Source organism: Thermobia domestica, chromosome 7 (genome assembly GCF_964235325.1).
Source record: "Thermobia domestica chromosome 7, izTheDome1.hap1.1, whole genome shotgun sequence".
NCBI lineage: Eukaryota > Metazoa > Arthropoda > Insecta > Zygentoma > Lepismatidae > Thermobia > Thermobia domestica.
In genome coordinates, this window is record NC_137460.1 from 46,066,457 (window position 1) to 46,080,508 (window position 14,052).

The following is a 14,052-nucleotide window of genomic DNA, read 5'->3' on the forward strand; positions in this document are numbered from 1 at the left end:
TCTAAGCTTTCTGGGCCTAAGGACACATATTTATTCTAGTTATTAGAGAATACTATACTTTTTATAGTGATATTGTACCATATTGTTTTATAACAGAAAATTTTGTAATAAAATTGATAATGGGAGAAAATGGTTCCCGTGTGTCATTTTTCTCTACCTACAGTTTGTGAGGTGCAAGGAGCAATATAAATAAACTATGCCCACAAGGCAAAAGCACCAACACAACAATAAATAAGGAAAATGGTGGAGTGACGAGGGATATTCAACTTTATGTAAATATTAAATAAAAATACTAATGAAAAGCGCTTAGGTATGTAAATCCCTTCTTGGAGTGTTAAAGGTGATCTCCTTCTGGAGCCGCCACTGCCACACTTGATATTTTTAGAGCATGAGTATGTTAAAACAAAAATCTCAGGGTTTTGATACAACTATATCTCAGGGATTTCTGACGACAGCTATGGTCTCAGCAGCTACTTGTAAAAGGGTCTCAAACATTTAATAAGGTTAAAAAAAAAGAAAAGAAATGATTTCCAACCAACAGGTAGCAGCCTGTTATGTACCCTTTACACTCATAGCTGTGTCTCTTGGTTCATTGGGCGTGAAGCTTTCCTGGGCCCCATTCAGGAAAGTGGTCAGAAGTACTAGAGAAAAGGGAAACTGTTCCCTTAACTCTCAATCCTGGAATAAAAACATTTGGATTCGGTAGAATACTCACCAATCAGGAAAATAGACACTCTCTCTTTACTGGATGAAGATAGATATTTATTCTCCAGCTTGAATAGCCAGATGACTGAAGAATACACACACCGATATCCTTTCTACATAGATACTCACTTACTTGAAAATACTTTCACTGGTGCACCAATCACACTAATATTTATATATATCTCATTAACTTGGACACAGATTATTATATACACACTGGAGATCTGGTTGACCTCTTAAAATGGTACGCTGTTAGGCATGCAGAAAAAGCTCCTCATTATTATTATGAGTTTATAGTCTCTCACAGTCTCTGTACAGAGAGGAGGAGTAGAGAGAAAATAAAATAAAATAAAATAATACAGATTTAAACTCAATTAGAAATTTTGACACTGTTCCATGCTGTTAAGCCGATGACATAATGTTCACTTCTTTGATGGTCTCTACCTACTAGAAGGGACGAATGTTTCTGTGATGGTAATCACACGCTGGATGCACTTTGTTCTGCCGTTACCATTTTACTAGGAATCTGAAATGTCCTTGGATGGTGCTGCAGTAATCGAATGGAGGACGTCAAAATACTTCACATCTGACATAGAAACTCGTTGGTATACACGTTAATGCCACTTCATTTGGTATTCCCCTTGTTAAAAGTTCAGGAGGGGCCCTGTCGTTTACTGAGACAGGACTCTAGATCTCGGCTGAGATCTGTCGATATAGATTACAGTATTCCATGACAGGAATGCTACGTTACTGCCACTGCACTATATGAAAGTTAAGTTCACAACTATACTGTTAAACTGCAAATGTTTGCACAGGCATGGCCAACATAGCCACAGTTCAGGTCTGATAGCAAAATTGTTAAATTAAATACTTGAACAACGAAGGTTTGATAATTGAAGAAAAAATTCACTGTTTCTCTTCCACTGCAATATACATCTCACACACTGGCTTGTGAGGATCACTATCACATAATAAGTGTACACTCGAATTCACGATACATGGGTGACCATGTATTTTAAAAAAAAACATCAGAGCTCCTGGGGACCGGAAGTCTCACCGCTCTGGGTTCTAACATCCAAACACTTTCGAACTTTAGAATCAACTGCCCATCACAATGTTAACCAAAAGCTAGTAACCTCCGCGAATTCCAGGAAATTTAGGGACTCGCTCTTCCCAGAATAACCACAAAGAGTTTTCATAGCTGGAGGCTAAACTGTGTGTGGTCTCTCCAGTCAAACCACTTTGAAACGCCAACCTGCTCGTGCAACGAGCAAAGAACTCGTGATAGGTGCTGCCCTCATCGTAGCGGGCGGCAGTTTTGAAAGTTCCTGTTCAAAACAATAGTCTATGACAGGACTACGATACACACAACTTATTTCACTTATAATAATTACACAAAGAATAGTAACACCTGATTATACTTGCATAAAGGTAGTAATATACACACAGAATGCAATTATATCAATATTTGCAGATGACATCCCTCATAGTATGCGTAGGAAGTCTTTTTTCCATTGGCCTCCCTATATACGTCTGCTAGAATCCGGCAGCCATCATGCCAAGAAAGAGAGAGATGAGAACATCTGTTGTTTTGAGTAAATTTTGACAATAACACAAGATCTAAATCTCTTGTACGCTGGGAAACACGATGACAAAATAAGTCATGAATTTTAAACGGTCTTTCCAAGAACTTGTGAGCGTAATACTTTAATATTAATAATTTACACATAAAAATAGTCAAAATAAAGTACAAGTTTTCAAATACGCAGTGCATCATGGGAGAAAGAGAGATAGCTTCGTTCGATGACGCTAACGGACGCTGCTTCCAGGGACGCATCGAGCCTGGGACGTGTGAGATTCTTTTCAAATGTGTAAAAATGACACCTATAGAAATTGGAAATCTATCGTGGTGACGCTAAAAATTTTATGACTTTTTCAACAAAGCCTGGAGTGTGTCTGTAAGCAATGTTTCCACCTAGACTTTCTATACAGAGGAAGTTACCTGTATACTTCCTATAAACAATGTTTCATTCTTCCTTGTTCATCTAGGGTTTTCTCCTCCCACTAGTAGTCAAAGATCTCACACAAACTCTCAGCTCAGAATGCTGTCGCCAAGAAAAAAAATCCCTGTTCAAGCTCTCTCAGTAACACGAAGTTCAAACTTCTATATATTGAAGTAACTAAAATATAATATGATTTCTTCTTTATTCTTTATATGCAGAATATGTATGCAGGATATGTAAATCCAATAACGCATGTAATATATACATTCAATTCCCCCATTTATGAGATGCACGCAAAATTTAATGATGTTCACAAACTATGAAGGAATAAAAGTACATACATCAATAAGATATATATCAAAAGCATATTAATAATATCGTATTACGCTCGGTGTTTACCCAATAATATTCATAAAGGTTACATGATATGCTAAATGCATGCTAATTAATCAGCAATTAATTTATTGACAACAGGAATTAACATATTGATAGGGAAATGTGCACTCATCTGCATTTTGATATGCAGATGAAGGTGAGGGCACTCGGCCTTCCACAAGTTTACAATATCTATATATGGGGCCGCGGTGGCTCATTGGTAGAGCGTTCACCTCTGGTGCTTGGGGTCCTGGGTTCGATCCCAGTCCTTGCCAAGTGAACTTTGTGGTGGACAAACACCGTGTGCTTGGGTTTTCTCGGGGTTCTCCCACTCCCACTTTCTTAATTCCACCATTTTATTCATTACTCATCATCACCGTCTCCTTTAGCCTAACCGGCATAACCATGGGAATTAAAACTCAAAGATTTCATTTCATTTAAATATCTATATATTCATATCATTATCTATCTATCTGTCAATCTAACTATTAAATGGATAGATAGAAGTTTTGTATGCCTTTTCTTCAGTTTGTCTCAATTTTATTAAATTTTGTTCATATTAAATCACTGTTGTATTAAAGTGTATTTGTAAATGATTTTTTTAAAAAATATGACGTCACTGTATCGTCAACATACCAGCAATGTCCACCAAATAGTTGCGAATTGTGGAAAGATTTGATTATATGTAACCTAGCAAAAATTGTTTTTCTACTCTATATGGCTGTTGACTTATTGCCATTTTAACTCATCCATTATTGTTTCCTGTGTAGATTAGAATGGCAAGACAGTGACGTCATTCTGAAAATTTTCCGAGGATGTCAAGATGGCATCCCTCCGAATTTGAGAGAGGACATTCTATTTTATAATAGGAAAGCCAAAAAAAAAAAATGTATACCACATGTTACGGTATAGTGAATTTTACTTTTAGTTTCTTCTACACTATAAGACCTGATTATGATCAGTGAGTAACTTCTACTCATTTGTATTCAAAGTTTGATCAAAAAGTATGGTGAATGTAGTTGCATAGTGCCATGTTGTATCCATTTCTACTAGTAATCCCGGTAGCCTAAACCTTTGGTACAGTCAGTGTCGAGTTTGAACAAGTTGTGACATGTTAGTTGGCTTCCAGAGGCAAGACTGAGGACGTGTTAAGAGTGTCTGTCGCGCGCCAACATTAAGTTGTGTTCTAAGGTTACAAAACGTGCCAAAGAAGCTCACGAAATGACAAAATCAGTGCATAGTGATGAAGTTTTGGCATTGAAGACAGTTTACAAATTCTATGAGCGATTCAAGAGCGGCAAGAAGTCGGTTAAAAAAACGAGCAGCGATCGAGACGTCCTTCGACATCAAAAACAGATGAAAACATGCAAAAATTGGCACAAATGGTTTGTTCAAACAGGCGAATGGCTATTCGAGAGCTTCCCAAAGAGCTAAACATCTCGTATGGGTCTGTGAAAAGCATTTTAACCGCGATTAAATGGACAAAGGTTTTCCTTTTTCACCACGAAAACGCACCGTGCCACACTTTGCTTTTGATCCATGAGTTTTTGGCAAATATATATATATATATATATATATATATATATATATATATATATCTGTCTGTCCACATTCACTATGTTCTCCAGATATAGCACTATGAGGCTCCCAAAAACTAAAACCATGCTCAAAGGAAAACGTTTTGACACCATTCCTGATATTAAGAGGGTCACGACTGAGCAGTTGAATGTCCTTCCAAAAGAAGCCTTCCAGAAATGCTTCCAGTCATGGATTGAACGTTGGAATAAGTGCATTGGTAGCTAAGGACAGTACTTTACAGAAGATTAAATCAAATTTCATGTAAACTTATTACTTTGCTTTTTAATCAACATTTCCCCCGTATTTTTTGAATCGCACATCGTAATAGTATACAAACGTAGATGAATTCTAATGTGTCCGGAAACTAATTTGAGTTCTTATTCTCCACTATGTTTGTGTGTCTTGTTGTGTAAATTGCAATATCTGGTTGTAATATAACTTCTTATATACGAAAGAAATATACTTAACATATTACAGATACTTTTCTTTGCATATGAACATCTTATGTAACTGAAATAATCATGGGTGGCAAATTATTCTTTTCTTTAAATTGTGAAGGAAAAAACAAGCATTCAGGTTTCTACTGTTCTTGTTTTCTTTGAGAACTAGCAATTTTCTAATCCTTGTCTACTTTTCTAACTTGCTTCACAATTGTAGAAGTACGTGTTTAAACTTTATGGGCGAAACGAAAAGAATAAAACGGATTTATTTCAAATAGATTTCGTTCCACACGAGAAAACACATATTAAGTTTATACAAACTTTACTTATCTATTCCTTTCGCAAAAAAGAAAAGAGTGAAAACAAGCAAAAGTTTTAAGGGATGACTTTCGAAAGTTTGAATTCTTGTAGTGGTGGTGTAAAAAAGGGTAAAAAAGTTTTTTTCATATTTATTTTGGTGATCGCTTTTAGATAAACAACAAGAAAGAAGAAGAGCAAAAAAGGTAGAAAATAAAAATTAAAAGAAATCAAATAAAGAAATCATTTGAAAAGCAAATAGTGAAGGAGACAGATAGACAAATAAAAAATAAACATCGAGAGAGAGAGAGAGAATGGAGGATAGACGGAAGGAGAAAGAGAGAGATGGGGAGAAAACAAAATTTAATAAGAAAGGAAGAGAAATAAAGAAGAAAAAGAAATTAAGAGAAAATCAGATAGAAAGAAATGAAGGCAGGAATAGTGTAAAGCAGCAAGAATAGATAATGAGAAAGAAAGATAAAGGAAAAGAACGAGATAGCAAAAGAGAAAAGAGATAAATAAAGAGCGAGAAGAGAGAGAAAGATTGCCGGAGAAACATAAAGAGATAAAAGAGAAAATAGATATATACGTATAGAGAAATTACAATTGAGAGGTGGAAATAAGCGAGCGAGAATCGAAGAGAAAGAAAGAGAAATAAAGGAAGGAATATAAAGAATGAAAAAGAGAGAAGGAAGGGAAAAGAGGCGAGAGAGTGAAAGAAAGAAAAAATATGAAATAAGAAAAGAAAGAGAAAGAAGGAGAGATAAAAAGAGACAGATAAAGAAAGGAAAAAAGAAAAATTGAAAGAGAAGGAGCGAAAGACGAAACGAGAGATAGAAAAAGAGAGAAAGAAAGAGAAAGGGAGAAAAAAGAAAAAAGAAGGACCAAAGCTAGTAAGATACAGAAGAAGAAAGAGAAAGAGGAGGATAATGTAAAAGCAAATAAGAAAGAATAATAAAGAAAGAAATAGGAATGAAAGGTAGAGAGAGAACAAGAGAGAGAAACAAAGATAGGAAGAAAAGAGGAACGAAAATAAGTAAGGAAGAAAGAGATATAAAGAGGAAGAAAGAACGAGAGAAAGAAATGGAAAATAAAGAGATATACAGAGGAAGAAAAGACGATAGAAAAGAATGGAAAAAGAAAGACATATACATAGGAAAAAAGAACGATAGATAGAAATGGGAAAAGAAAAAAAACAGAAGACGTCTCAGACCGTAAACAAATATAAATCACATAGCTCAGTCGAAAATAGAAACTACTGATCCCTGTCAAGAAGAAAGAAATGAAAAAGGGAGAGAAAAGAAAGGAAACTAATGAAAATTAAAACAGAGAAGAGAATAATAATCACAAGAGCTAATAAGCTAGAAAAGTTCCTCTTAAAGACATTTATAATAAAGAAATAGTCCAACGCGTCTTCTATAGAAATGGTTCAATTATTAAGTTTTGGAGAGCAAACACGAAAGCGAGAGAAGAATAACTAACGAAAGTAAATGAAATTATTAACTAAAATCTTGGCACGTGAAACTTCTTTTTAAAAAATCTAGAAAATATTACTTTCTTGATTTCATATTTTCCACTTGTATTTTTCTTACTTTCTTGACGTTTTTTGTATCGAAGTAGTAAAGTGTAATGTAAGGTTTTAGTATCTTAGCTAATTAGTAGCGAAACTTTTCCACTGAAAGGAGAACACAAATAAAAAGGAAATGGTTCTTTAATATAGGGTAAGTTGGAGCAAAATGACAGAATAGGGTAAAATAAGTATGATGAAGAAAAAAGACAGAAAGAAGTTAATAAAAAGAAAAAAAATGTCTGCCTCCTGTTTTAATGTTTAGTGGGAGTAAAAGTTAAAACAAGGAAAGTTAATTCGACGAAGACAAAGGAGCAAGTTGCAAAAAAAAGAATTGAAAATGGAAGGGCTGGAGCACAGTTTTAGAACTCACGAAGTGACTTGGAGTCAACGTCTTCTCTTATATTCTCCCCCATTTGCTTTCATCGTTTTCATAGTGTTCATCTTTCTCTGTTCTTATTTCCTTGGTTTTCTTTTCCGCATTTCAACTGAGGAGGAAAAACTGAAATGTTGTTATCAAGATCTAAAAGAGCGGAACTAAGCTGGTAATTAGACCTCAATTCCTTGTGACACTTTCAACTCTCTTTTCGTCTCTTTAAGTATGTCGGTTACTAATATTTATGCTTTTTAACTATGTATCACAACATTTAATCCATAAAAGAAATACACATTAAATTCAATCTCATAATTTTATAGCTTAAAGGGTACCAGGAATGGATATGGCAAATATAGATTAGGACTATGTGTAATTTCATACATATGCATACCATCTGTAGGTATGTAAATGATTAGGGTTGCAATGTTCGGTGACGGCCAGAACATCCACCAGATTGCAGGTATATGACAGTGTTAGCACGGCTAGCACGGTACATAAGGGACGTATGCAGCGTGAGATGTTTATTAAACACTGTGCACGATCATACAGAATGTCGGTGGGACATGGTAACCAGCATTGACACATTTTGAATGATGCCTCATTGTGTGTCTGCATGTGTCTGGCTGGTGAAATCGTGCAATATCCAGGTTTCTGGGACATACAGACATATGTGATAGTGGACGGATATTGGGCTGATGTGAACGGGAGGTAAACCGTGCGCCAAGGTTGAGGTCGACCAAGTCTGATCATAGCAAGAGAGGCTCGCTACATTGTGCACTTAGCACACTATAACTCTTTCATATCTGCGCCTGTCATCGGGCACAAGTAATTGATTCACTACAAAACTTCGTGTTATCCAGTATCATTGATGACGGAAATGAATCACTGTTTCATGCGTAGGCCGTCGATAACACCATAACATCTACTGCTGACCATGGAACATCGGTAATCGCAGGCTGCTGACGAGTGATATCGCATGATTTTCAGCGATGAATCAGTTTTTTTTGGTACAACGTTGGATGCCTATTATCAGCAAGTATGATGGCGCTGAGAGATTAAATTATCTGCCAATATTTTGGAGAAACATTGGTGTTACTGCTGTTGTTATGGTGAAGGTACAGCGCAAAACATTTCAATTTTGCATTGAGAGACTGGCGGCTCAATGTTTGTAGCTCACTAGATATTATGATGTTCCTGGTGATTCTAGCAAATATTCCCTCTTCTCATGAAAATAGTGCAACGTCAAATGTGTGAACAACTAAACTGCACCATGTCATTACCTACATAAAATTTTAGTGTTTAATCTCAACCAGGTTACAAGAGAGAAGATCGTGAAAACTTTTTAAAAAATGACATTTCCTAGTTATCAAAATCTATGGAGAACTTATGTAAACAAGGAAATTTGAAAATTTGCACAAGTATAGCATTTGCAATAGAAGTAAAGGAAGCAAATCTAGAAATTAGAAATTTCTCCCTCCAAGGAGAAAAATTAGGGTATAAAGGCAAAAGTTCACATATAGTTATATAGACGCTAGACTTGATCCAAAACTTATAAAGTCGTACCTGTAGACACAGAAACTTTATTCTTGGGACAAATGTAGAATTTGACATACAAGTAAAGGAAAAAGTCGAAAAGCTGTACACTTCCCCCTCCAAGGCGTAAACATTTGGATGTGAGTGGAAAAATTAAATATAGATAGACTACTTAACTCAAAGTCTACAAGATACTCCCTGTAGAAGATAGAAACTTGAAATTTTCTTCCTCCAAGGACGACAAGTTACGGGTAACTGCAAAATTACATTTTCTACCGTCACTTGACTCAAAACCTACAGAGTACTTTTTGTCGATTTGAATTTTGGCACAAAGCTAGGGTTTGGAATACAAATAAAGGAAAAAAAATCCTTAAACTCGAAATTTCTTCCTCCAAGGAGGAAAATTGGGAGGCAAGCGAAAAATTACACATAGTTACTCACTTGACTCAAAAATTGTAATCCTGTTTATACACCCTGTGGACATAAAAACTTAAAATGTGACACAAATGTAGATAGTGTAGTACAAGTAAAGGAAAAAACACTAAATTGAAAACTTTCCCCTGCAAGCAGAACAAAATAGGGGCTAAGGTAAAATTAGCTACGACACTTGATTCAGAACCTACAACGTACTTAATGTAGACATAGAAACTTTAAATTTGACATAAAAATAAGGTAAAGAATGTGAAAACTGAAAACTTTCCACTGAAAGGAGAAAGACTAGGAGGTACCGACAAAATTACATTCTGTTATGTCACTTGACTCAAAACTTATATTGTATTTCCTTTAAGAGACATTATCATTGCAAAATTAAATTACCGTTAATTTTACAGTAATTATGTGATATCTTCAGATAAAAAAAACAACCGAAAATTGGAACAAGAACTCCCTAGACAATATTATTTTACATGAGATACCGTTATTACGACTCACTTATCTGTTTTCAATTTTCAGCCATTTAGAAAATCGGCATTTATTTTTGCGTTTCTAAACGGCTGCAAACAGAAAGCTACTACGTGACTCGTGATAATGGCACCTCCCGCAAGATAATATTCTCTAGAGCGATCTTGTTCCGCATTTTGATTATCTTTTATCTATTTGAAGATATCACACAATTACTGCAAAATTAGCGGTGTTTTAAATTCGCAATTTTAAAGCATCTTAAATTTGGCACAAAAAGGTATTTACTTGTAATACAGGTAAAGGAAATAAACTTCTACTAGAAAGTTTACTAGACTAAACCTTTATAAAATTTTCTACTTCACTAGAAATTTCCCACTAGAAGAAGGAAAAGTACGGGATGAGAGAAAACTAAATTTATAGTCAAGACTTGAGTCAAAACCTATAGGATACTTCATGTATACACAGAAACTTGACATTTGGTACATAGTGTAGGATTTGTAGTAAAATAAAGGGGACAAAATCCGAAAACTCGAAATTCGCCCTTCATTGAGAAAACTTATGAAAACAAAGGCGAAAACTAGATCTTGGCACTTCACTTACGAATATGGTTGAAAACCTCTAGGGTACTTTCTCTAAACACTGAAACTTCTAATTTGGCACAAATGTGGGACTTGAGATACAAACAAAGGAGAAAAATTAAAAAAAAAAAAAATGAAATATCCCTGTCTAATTAGCAAAATTAGGGAGAAAGGAGAAAATTATTTACGCATATCGTTACGTCACGACTCATAACCCATAGGATACATTCTGTAGACTTGGAAAACTGACAATTGATCGAATTGTACGATTTGTAGTGCAAAGAAAGGAAAAACAAATCTGGGAACTATAAATTTCCGTCTGTAAGGAGGAAAATTAGGTAACATACTCAAAATTACATACTTTTTACGTCATTTATGGGAACTCAAAACTTATATTTAATAGTATACTTTCTGTAGAGATTTAAAATTGCAAATTGGCACAGAATACAATATTTGTGATGCAAATTAAGGAATGGGAAATTTCCTGACGGTGCAAGGTCAAAATTACATTATATTTATGTTACTTGATTAAAAAAAAGTTTATAGTATTTCGTGAATACATAGAAACTTGAAATTTGGCAGAAGTGTAGAAATTGTAGTACAAATAAGGAGGAGAAAATCTGAAAACTCGGAAATTTCCCCCTCCTTAGAGGAAACTTATGGGGTCAAAGGCAAGAATTAGATCTTGTCTTCAGTTTTAAAAAAACGATTGGAGACCTCTAGGGTACTTCCTAGAAACATTGAAATTTCCGATCTGGCACAAACGTAGGATTTGTCATACACGTAAAGTGAAAACAAGAAAGAAATCCAGAAAAATCTATGAGCACGGGATTGTGTTAGCGTCCCGAATCTTAAGATATATGAGTAATAAAATCAGAAACTAAGAATAAAAAATCATTAATTTTGTACATCAAAAATCAGAATGTTAATGCGGTGGGTGAAAATGGACTAAGATTTTTGTAATAGACCCTATCTTTAAAATTTTGTATATGTGCATTATATTTTTTAAATCATAAGAACGGGATTTGTAAAATCGTTGGAAGCAGAAGCAGTGTTTGCAAATAGTTTAAAAGCATCTGTGACGATATAACATAGTATTTGTCAATAGATGAAAGTAATTAACATTTAGGATAAAATCATGAAAAAATAAAAGCAAACGTTAGAGTAAATTAGATTTCAAAATACTTCTTATTTTTCCATCATTAGAGAACAACAATATTTTGTCATTTTACTTTCCTAAAATTTTGTAAAACTTAATATATCCATATAATGACCTTTTAGCAAATTAAAAAGTAAAAATTGTTGAAACAAACAAAGACAAAATTCATATAAAATATCCAGGTTTTCAACCGAAAACTCGTTCTGCAGCAAATCTCCAAGTTGCAACGGAGGACTCTGAAAGAAGTTTCCGCGATCGTAAAAATTTCAAATTCAGAAAGAAAGAACATTGACTATTCAAAGCTAAACTTCATCTGTAATAGACAAAGTACGACGTTAGAAAAATTTAAGCTATTTGCATCTGACATGATTTTGGGAGTTCTCTAAAACTGACAGGCAAATTTGAATGCTTAGATATTCAGCTTAATTCTGTACTGTTTTGTACTTGAGTACCTGCCTTACTAAAAATAATACAAAATTTACCATTTTTTCTTTTGTTTCTTTTTCATAAGTGAAAGGAGATAATGAAATGAAACTTACCACAACTATAGATAATGTTATACTACAACAGAAAATATGAACCTAAAGAATGTTCAGTGTTGCTATCCAAAGAAATTACAGTGTTGCCAGAAAAACGGCGTCCCTGAAATCTAAGTTAAGGTAGCTACTAGAGGAACAAACTTAACTTAGGATTATTCATGAGGAACTGAACGTGAATAAGGTGTCTGCGTGATGAGTTCCTCGCTTGTTGACTCCTTAAGAAGCGAACTCGCAACGACCCACCGGCTAGGCTTTCAACTTTTGCCGCATCCATCTTACTCGCCTGATGTTGCTATAAGTGACTTCTTCCTCTTTCCCAAGATTCCACTTCTGGTCGGCGATTTGAGGACAGAGAGGATGTCATTTTCGAAGTGGAACAGTGCTTTTGTAGCAAATCGGAGTACTTCTACAAAGAGACCTTGAAAAAGGTCAAGAAAAGTTGGTGAAAATGTGTGAATCTGCAGAGAGACTGTGTGGAGAAGAACTAACTTTGACCAATCACAGTGAGTATTGTATGTTTTCTTCTTCCATGGTGGTAATGAAAACTTTTGAATACCCCCTCGTACTATTAAAAGCAACAGCCAAAACATGGTTAAGTCGCTTTAGTTCTGGAAATTCGATATTGAAGATGATCTTCCTAGTGGGGGACCAATCACAGGAAACATGTTTGGTATGCTGGCAATAGTCGACCAGGACCGGCATGTAAGGAGTATAACACTACCAATGACCCAAACTTCCACCATCGAACAGTTTAAAATGTTTGGAGATAGATAGCTACAAAAAGAAACTTGACGTTTGAGTGCCACATGATCTGACTTAAAACATTTACTCTATCAAAATGCTACCTGCGAATCTCTACTGAAGAGTACAAACTTGAGCCATTTCTGAGGCGATTGCTATCAGTCGATGAAAAATTGATAATCTACCACATCATGCTTAAAAGATGGTGATAGAAGCGAAAATAATGCCCAAATTTTTAGACCAATCCCAAACCAGGAAGATTATGCTACGTATTTGGTAGGATTGGAAGAGCATCGTGCATCACGAGTTACTGCCACCAGGAAGAATGATAGACTTGGATCTGTTATGTCCACTATTAATGCGAGTGTACCTAGCAATTCAATGGAACTGGTCAGCAGAAAGGATGATGTATACCTCACAGACAACTTCAGAGACCGTCCTTTAACGACCTGTCACAAATTGATAATACCAGACAGTGAAATTTTAATGTATCCACCTTTCAGTCCTGGCCTGGCTCCGTCAGTCTATTATTTCTTGTTGCCTCTGGAGAACTCTTTGGATAATGTTAAGTTAGTTTCAAATGAGTCTGTGAAAGCAACATGTCACAATTTTTGGCCCACATAAGTTACAGAGACCACATAAGCTACACACCGACGGGATTATGGTGTTCATGGTCAAATGGCAGATGGCCATTGAATATGGTAGTGCATAGTGGTTTTATAATGTTATTTTCAAGTTACGATAAATGTATTCACAAGTTTCATCTCTAAAAGCTCAATACGTTTTAGACAACCTAATATTAAGAACTACATCATGAGAAAGATGGTAACAATACAGTTATATACTTTTAATCAAGTATACTATTCATTGTGACAGTGTAAGATACATGACGCACTGTAAATATACACTAGGGCAGAGATGCAAATATGCAACAAAATTTTACTAGCCCAAGAAAAAAGCTACTAGCTCACATATACACAACAGAAATCACTTATAGCCTTCAGTACTTTAATAGTGATATTAAAAACTCGCCCGCACCGATGAACCACTCGCCTCAGGCGAATAGATGAGTGGTTATTTGCATCCTTGAACTAGGATATTTTTTTTTGTAATATGAACAGTTCGATAATATGGGCAGATCTAAAGTTTTTACAGTATGATTCATACCAGAATACATCTATAACTGAACTTGTTACTTGGTAATATTGCATGAAGCAATTAAAAGCAGGATACAAAAATGTTTGACGATTGTGCTACCACA